Raw genomic sequence first — 9368 nt, forward strand, 5'->3', positions numbered from 1 at the left:
CACACTGATATCTATAGCATTCTCTAAAAAGAAAAAAATAGCTATTTTATGATTTATTAATGTTGAAAACATGAGTCAATTTTATGATTAAATAAATGAATTACTTGAACATAATACTCATAATGATATTTGAATTAAAAATTAACATGAATGAAATTGATGACATTTCCAATCAGTAGATTAATTAAAGAGGTTTGTTAATTATATACAAGTCAATACACTTGAATTATGTATCAATCAGTAGACTAGAAAAACATTCACATACTTTACTTTAGAAGATTGATTAGAAAAGATTCTATTTACACCTTTCTTTATGGGAGTTAGAATTCTTTCATTCCCTTTGTACTGGATAAATAGATCTATATATTATGCATATCAAAATCTACCTATTTAATCTATAAAGCTAAAGCTATCTCTGAGGAAGCATAATATGATCGAAAGAGAGTTAGTTTTTGGAGTCAAGAAGATATGAATTCAAGTCCTGCTCCTGATACATAATTATATGTAAACCAAGGCAAGTTATTCAATCTCCAGTACTCTAGGAAATTCATTGAAAATTAAAATTGCAGCAAGGTTATGGATTTGCATTTCATAGAATTAATTTTTTTCAACAGGAGTTCTGTACACTAGACATGTCAAACAGGGCTTATAATACTCCCCAGTGAAGCCAGAACCAGATTAAAATATAATTCTTATCTGATTTTAATGCTCTGATGAAAACAAATGTATAATAAAACAAATGAAAAAATGTGTAATAAACATGTGGGACTTTCTACGTCAGTATGTAGCATACAGAGATCCCTATGTATGGTGGATCCTGTTATAAAATGATTTTGATACTTCTGATCTATACCATTGAAATCATAAATCTTGACATCAGATTTCACTGTAAACGCGTCAATGTGAGAATAATCATTTTATTACATTTTTATATTCTTGAAGGCTCATCTTTTTTGAGTTCATATGACCTCCCTCTTTACCACCCTTAGCAGTTTGTGGCATTGCTGTTCAAACTACAACTGACAAAAAGCACAGCTGTACTTCTTGGCAGAATTCCTCCAAAGTCTGGAGTTATCTGCTGATTCCTATTTCCCACTTGCATCCAGAACATTGGCTTAAATGAATTCTTCAGTCTTATTTAACCATCTGAAAGTCTGTTAGTTAATTACCCGCCTTACTCCCTCTCACTACTGTTTCAAAGGGCATTGGGTATTTTTTTCCTCTTTACAATTCTTTATCATTGATTCTGGGAGTTTAGAGGAGAAGCAGAAAAGGGGTTCATCATTCTTAAGCAATAACACAGAAGTATGAATTTTCTTTTGGTCACTGACCACTTGTGGTACCACAAAGCTCCCTATATACTAGTAATTCTCTTTTTGTTTGGAGTAAGTCTATATAGGACAATAAATTCAAATGTCCGGAAAGCTAGTCCAAGAAAAATGCCACCATTTCTTCTCCACTTATTTTTCAGGTGGTTTTTTTTAATCTCTAGGCAGAGTTCTCTGTTAAGGTCAAGGAGGAATCTGTGTACTTGCTGCACATTGCTCAGTTGGCAGAAGTGGTGCCATCAATTCAGGCAAGGGAGGCATGGTCTAATAGAGCATCCCAGAACATTCACATTTTTGCAGCCATTTATGATTTAGGGAAAGCACTACCCCCACAACAACCTTGTGAGCCAGGGAGGAAACAGGGGCTCCAAGAATTTACCAAAGGTCATGAAGCTCACCAGCATAAAAGTCAGAATCCAAATCCAAGTTGTTGTTGTTGGCATTATTATTATTATTATTATTATTATTATTATTATTATTATTAATTATTATTATTACCATCATCGTCATTAACTATCATTATGGTGGTTATTCTGTTTGATATTGGGCCACCTATCTAATCCAGGGTGAAAGTTCAAGGACCCTTTTGATCCTACTTCTCATAAGTAATGGACTTACTCCATTTCATCCTATTTTAGATAACCTAGTGGCCTCATCTGTTGGGGGCTTACCATAATCGGTGCTATACTCAGGGAACGATGTTTGGTTAGCCCATAGTAACTCAGTATCCCAAACTCAAGAAACCAGTAGGAGGTTTATCTTTGCCCGCAGTAAGGACTATCTTAGGCTTAAACCTATGTCTTCTTGAATCTAAAGCCAGGAATGCCACCCCCCCCCCCGCCCCGCCATATCACATTGTCTTATCTGTGACCCGATCCCTGATCGTCTTTGTTCTATGTTTCATCTTCCGGCCTGTTGCCAAACTGATGCAGCAGGGAACTTGGAGTGAGGGAATATAGTATGACTGAAAGCGCTTTGCCTCTAAAATTTGAGGACTTCAATTCTTGTTCTGCCACTGATTATCATATGATTCTGAGCAAGTCTCTTAACTTATTGAAGACTCAGTTTTCTCATTAGTAAAAATTTAGAGTACTCAACTAAAGCACCTCTAAGGTTTCTTTTGTGGCAACTAGATGTTCAGTGGATAGGAGTGCTAAAATCTGGAGTGTGAAGATGAATTCAAATCCAGTCTTAGGTAATTACTAGCTGTGTGATCCTGGATCCCCAGTTCTGGAAAATGAACTAGAAAAAGAATGGTAAACCACTTCTGTTTCTTTTGCCAAGAAAATGCCAAATGTAGTCATAAAGAGTTAGATACAATTGAAACGACTGAACAATTGAAACAACTATGGTCCTATTTCTCTTAAATACTTATAATAGTTCAAAGCATAGAGAGGCAAAGTGATTGAAAGAACATGAAACTCATAGTGGGAAATCAGGAGGAGCAACAAACTGAAGTCATGCTTTGTGTTATCTTTGACAAAGTAGACTAAGAAACTAACATTTTAATAGTGAAACAGTATATAAAAGAGAGCTGAAAAGCACTGGGTGAGGGGAGAAAGCTTGTCTGGGAAGTCTTGGGGAGACAGAAGCACAACCATGAATGGGATGCATCATGACCATAATGGAAGGACCCTAGTATGGTAAAAAAAAATGTTGTATTGAGAGAAGTACCAAGATTACAATGGAAGTTCCAGAGTGACTAGGTAACTGAGTCATGGTTGAAGTCCAGAGAGTTGGAAGCACCTGGTTCTCTTCCTGTTCACCCACTCCTAGCTTAGTAACCTGAATGGTATGTGAGAAAAAGATTAGCAGCTGTTGCAATGTTGAAGTTAATTCAATTAAAAGTCAACAATTTTTGATTAGGTATCTGAAATGTGCAAGATTTTGCACTAAGTACTGACTGTTGATATTCTAGTCATCTATGCAGTTGTAAGAATTAAGATTTAAATATTAAGGGAAAAAGGATTTTTCAATAAAATTTACCTTATCTGATTCTTCTGACTAACCCCAGTTTAAAAAATGGGAACTTATAAAAGTCATATAGATGAAGATATAGGATCTAGACAGAAGTAAGCATTGAATCCATCATTCATTTAATTATTAGTTATATAAGTGTTAAAGCAACAAGGAAATAAATCTCATAAACCAAGGTCATAGATATATAAGGCCCCTAGAGATTTTGAAGGTCACCAAGGTCACCCTTTAGCATTTTATAGATGAAGAAACTGAGTACCAGAGAAATTAAGTGATGTGCCCAAGGTCACATAAATGCTTTCAACTCAGCTAGGTGGTACAGTGGAAAGACTCTGACCTGAAGTCAGAAGATCTGAGTTTAAATCTAACCTCAGATAGGTACTGACTGTGTGACCTTGGGCAAGGCACCTTAACCCTGAATGTCTCAGTTTCTTCCTCCATAAAATGATCTGGGGAAGAAATGGCAAATGGCTTCAGTATGTCTATGTAGAAAATCCAAATGCAGCCACAAAGTTCAGACATTAATTGAACAATAACAATGACAACCTCTACCTCCCAAATTCAGCATTCTTTCCTGAGAACTATTTCCTTTTTTTAATTCATCTAAGGCAATGGGGTTAAGAGTGACTTGCCCAGGGTCACACAGCTAGGTAAATATTTCCTTTTTTTTTAAACCTTATTAATGTTCCCTGCTCCCCTCTGTTAATGAGTTTGAGTAAGAAGTTCTTCTAAGACTCAAATGCTATTGTTTCATGAAAACTGCTCTTGCCAACATCTACACTTTGTCTTCTCATTCCACATCTCCACAGAATTTGGTTCAGCTAGTCTAAGGCATTACTTGTCAATTGGTTTCAGTCACCAAAATTCAGTTAGACTCAGGTTCAGATTCTAAAACCAGTAACCATTCTTCCTTCTCCTTAATGCCATTTTCACCCGATGCAATTACCCTAATTCTACAACTATATAGTCTTATAAAAATGAAGTCTGAAAAATTTTTCTCTATATATGCCTTTGCTCTAAGGTTAAACATTTGGGAAAATGCAATCCTATTTAGTTGTGTTTGTGATACAAAGATTAAAAACCAACACAATTCCTGTCTCTCTCCTTCCCTTTCTGAAGCTTAAAAACTACTGGAGTAGGTGTTCTTAGCTTGGGAACCATAGATTCTCAGCAGATTTCAAGATTTCAAGAAATCTGTGAATTTGGATGGAAAAAAAATTACATCTTGATCACAAATGTAAATGATTTCCTTGGAAATCCTGTGTATTTCACTTTTATGCATGTAAAATATTATTATTAGAAGAGAATCATGGGTTTAAGCAGACTCCCAAGGGAATCTGTGTTCATGAGGGAATATGGTATAGTTAGAAATAAGTATGCTGTAAGATGAAATGTGATATAGGCAAAAGAGAGATTTAGATAATGTTTTAGGAAGATTTGTCTAGAGAGAGATCTCGCTTAACTGGAGGGTTCTATCAGGGAAGACTTTAAGAAGAATATGATAGATACCTTAGATGAATTTTGAGAAAAGATGAGGATTTAAAAATAGTCCCTATCTCTTAGGGAGAGAGAAGGGAAAGTGCATTTTAGACATGGGCAATTGTTGTAAGAACAAATAGATATAGGATCAGTTATTATTCCCTTTGTATTCCTTAGTATTTTTGTGCCTTTTATGTTTCTATACTTGTGTGTAATTCTGAAGCTATTTTTGTAGTAATAAAGTTGTCATGTTGAAGGTCTTTTCAGCCCTTTCCTACTATTAATAAGTGAAATAAGTGACCATAGCATTAATTCTCTCTCTGTGTGGATGGTATCCTATTAAAGCTGGACAGCCATAGGCAGTGAAACTCCTTTCTCAAGTGGTCTTGGAAATAGCTGAAAATGGCTTCCACCTTGGACTTCAGCCGACTGGTGATGAAAATGGCTATTTTAGGACATTTTGCTGTTAACCTGGGGTTGTTTTGTAAAGCACTTGCTCCAGTCTGGGAACAAACAAAATAGAGGATCTTGAGTGAAAATGTGCCCCAAACACTATATGGTACTCAAATATTTGCTTTTAGAACATCTCTGGATATTCTTTCCATGGACTAAAGTAGATGACAAACTTGGGAGGTGATTCAGAGTATATCTCTCATCAGGTCCATCTGTTTATCTGGGCTCCAACACAGTCATCAAAGGATATGGAGGATCATAGAGTATCAGACAGGGAGGGACAAGTAATTTGATGTAAGATTAGTCAGGGGGTAGGGGCAGCTAGGTGGCACAGTGGATAGAACATCAACCCTGGAGTCAGGAGGACATGAGTTCAAATCTGGACCTCAGACATTTAATAATTACCTAATTGTGTGACCTTGGGCAAGTCACTTAACCCCATTGCCTTACAAACACTCCCCCAAAAATAAATTTAAAAAAATTAGACAGGGGTAGACTGTAGACAATTTTAAAATTTCCAGAAACTAGCAAATGATTATGTAGCCTTAAGAAAAGTGTTAATTAAATTGTTAGTAATGCAAATAAAATTTAGATGTATATCCAGCCTTTTTTTGAGAACTGATTGTATGCTCTCAAATATTTACCATCTAATTAACCCTTGAGGATAGACAACAGGTAACTAAATAAGCATACAAAATGGATGACAGTGGATTTCAGAGTTGCCATCTGAACACCATTTATAAATGATGTACTTGTGTCTAAATTTAATCCCTTTTTTTTTAATTCTCTGAATTTTCCTTAATTAGAATCAACTTAGTTCAGGTCCCTGAAATTATGTCCACATACATCTAAATTTCCATGCTATCTCTATATGATTCATGGTCTCTTTTTGGTCTCAGACTTGGCAGACTCTTACTTAAATATCCTCTGAAGACCGAATTCCCAATATAAATAAAGGATCCCAGAAAGACTCTTCCTCCATTTTCACCACTCCTTATAAACCCTACTAAGTACAAAGCCTGTTAAGACAGTCATTTTTCAAAGATAAAACTTCTTCAAAAGAAATAAACATTCTGATTAGGGCATTACATTACATTACAGAACTGTACCATCTGTCTCAACACTGCAATTCTGAGGAACTCTTAGATGACATAAAGCAGAATCACTTTATATGTGGAGTGAATAAGCTCTCTGATGTTGTCTTTGACGGGACCAAATTTGACATTTGCACTGACCTAAGAAAAGAACCTAGTCAGTGAGACTGTATCTCCATGTGTCACAGAAATTAAACAAGTAGCTTCTAATGTCAGCTCTGGGATATAATATCCAGGCATAAAGCTCTTACAGAGATTAGCAAATGCATGCTCGACATTATCTGTAAAATAGTTCTGACATTATAACTCTCTTACTTGGGCTGAGAGAGATTACAATGGTACTCTAGCATGCCAATTCATTCATTCAAAACACTCAAGGATATGGAATGCAAATTTTTAAAGAAAAAAGGACATTAAAAATATTCTATTCAAAATCCCCAAGGGAACTCTAGAAACTGCTATAGCAATTTGTCTTATTTGAAAATAAGTTAGCTTGATTATCTATAGAATGTTCTAAACTTGGAGAATTGTGATTTTAAGAGAATCAATAAGTAAGATACTTAGAGTGGTGTAGTATTTGCAATAGAATTTGTCAACAATCATGAATGTAGAATGGAAGATGATAAAAGCTGTGCTATATCAATTATTGTAGCTACTTTCTGCCTTATTTTTAAAATAAGTATATTGCCTAGCACTTTGTTATTTGCATTCTCAAAGTTACAATGGTGGGGCAATATGAATAATGGTACTGGAACATGAAGCATTACTCCTCCTTGGGGGGGGGGCAATAATGGCTCCCATTTTTTATATGCTTTGTTCATAATCTAATTAAGTAAGTGACATTGTTATTCCCATTTTACAGGTGAAAAAAATTAATCCTAGAAATATGAAGTGATTTTCTTCTGGTTTCACAACTAGAAGCATTGGAAATCACCAGTGATTAAGTATAGTAGAAATCATGGGAGTGAATGATAATATCAAAGTAGACAGTATAGAGATTGTGGTATCAAAGGCAGAACTTTGGGGAACACTCATCTTGAGGTATTGGGAAATGGATAAAAAGTTGGTGTAGGAGACAGAAAATGGGTAATTTTAGAGTTGAAAAGAAAAGAGGGTGATGTTGCAGAAGTCAATGAAAGATTTGAATAGGAAGAATTGATCAACAGAATGACATGCATCTGAGAAGTCAAGAAGTGTAGTATTGGCAAAAGCCGCAAGATGTGGTTCAGAAAATCTTCATGAGCTTTAGGAGTGGTGCAGAATGGATTGGAAGTATTGCTTCACCTCCAGTAACATTTATATATTTCAAAGAGACTATCAATGCTTTAAGCCAGAGAAGTAAACAAAGCAGGGATAGAAGAACAGCCAGCAGGATAGATGGAGATCCTATTCTGCAATAGGATATTGTTAATAAAGATCTACTGATATTTGAGACTGGGTTGGGAGGAGGCATGCTGCCTATTCAATTTTATGAAAGAAATGGATTCCATTTGAATAGGACTGAATCAGGTGGCTACAACCTTAGACTACGGTGCTTATTAAAAAGCAGACTGGGTTTGCAATTGTTAAAAGTGGCCATCTACCATTAACCTCTTTGACCTTACCGGTTGCTTTGTCTAGGTAAAGGACTTGATTAACATTCTATGGAACAGCACAAAAATTCCGTATCCTGAAAAAGCTGCTGTTAAACTGGCCAACTTCATTTTAAAAGATACAATGAAAACCTTTAATGGTGTCTATTAAAGTAATATGCTTTGCATTAATGGATGACATACTAACAAAGTTTTAAGTCAAATATCAAACAGAAATAGTGCATGCAGATACTTTTAAATGGTTTTGTTTTGGCAACAGTAGAATGGTCAATTAGTTTTTTTTTTCTTTAAGGATGAAAAACCCTCCCAAATTGCCTTTGAGGCTAAGAATGTCAAGTAATTCCGGAATGAAAATCATTGAAAATCAAGGTTAAACAATGAATATGATGACACAGCATTCTCCTCAAACATTAAGCGTCATCACTATAAAAAGAAAACTGGGTTTCATAAATTGGAAGATGGAAAGAGAAATTGTCAGTTATGACATTTTAGGTACTAGGATATTTAGCAGGCCCTTGTGGTAAAAATGAGGACAAGGGTAAAACAGTGTACTTTCCCTAAAGCATGTAAGAGACTTTAAAACTAAAGACAACTAAGCTTATTATCAAGATTTTCCATTTTCCCTTGCTATTTAGAAAATATTAATAGGAACCACAAAGCAATACTTATTTTCCTCTTAGCAGCACAAAAGTGGCTTAGAATAGTACCAAAAGATACAAACTAAATAGCTATGTAATAAAATTTACTAAGTACTTATTATGTTCAAGGTTTTGCTGGGGCACTGAGAGATACAAAGTATGGTACTAGGCTCCTTCCCTCATGTAGCTTGGAATCTAGTAGAAGAGATAAGACATAAATAAATAAAACTAGAATAAAATAGAAACAGAATATAGTTCATAAAGGGGTGGGTATGTGGGGGGATTTAGATTCTGTCTGAAATTTCTGTTGTCATTAATCTATCAAGATGGATAGGAATAGGGACTGTATTTACAAGAGTGATTTCATTAGTATAAGAAATCCAGGTGGTGGAAACTCACTTTACTAAAGCAGATTTGGCATCTTCTGTGCAATTTATAATTTTAGAGTTGCCAAGAACAATGAGAGATTAGATGATTTAAGGAGCAAGTATAGAGGGAGTTGAAATCCGGGTTTGGTGGAAGATGGCATGTTCTGTGGGTAGGCTGAGTAATCAGGTTGAATATATTATGGGTCTAAGTGCCACGCTGTAAGCATTCAGAGATGCCAAAGCCCAGTTGGAAATATTTGAGGGTCAGCATTCTGAGTCCCCTAGTAGTTTTCTACATGGGAAAAGGAAATGCCCTCTTTGGGAGTGGGGAGGAGGGAAGTACAAAGAATACTTGAGACATGAAAAACTCACACCCCAAAATTGTGAATTTCATGTTACTAGGTGGTTTTCTTGATCTAAAACTTACCTGTTCCTGTAA

Source organism: Macrotis lagotis, chromosome 6, assembly GCF_037893015.1.
Source record: "Macrotis lagotis isolate mMagLag1 chromosome 6, bilby.v1.9.chrom.fasta, whole genome shotgun sequence".
NCBI lineage: Eukaryota > Metazoa > Chordata > Mammalia > Peramelemorphia > Peramelidae > Macrotis > Macrotis lagotis.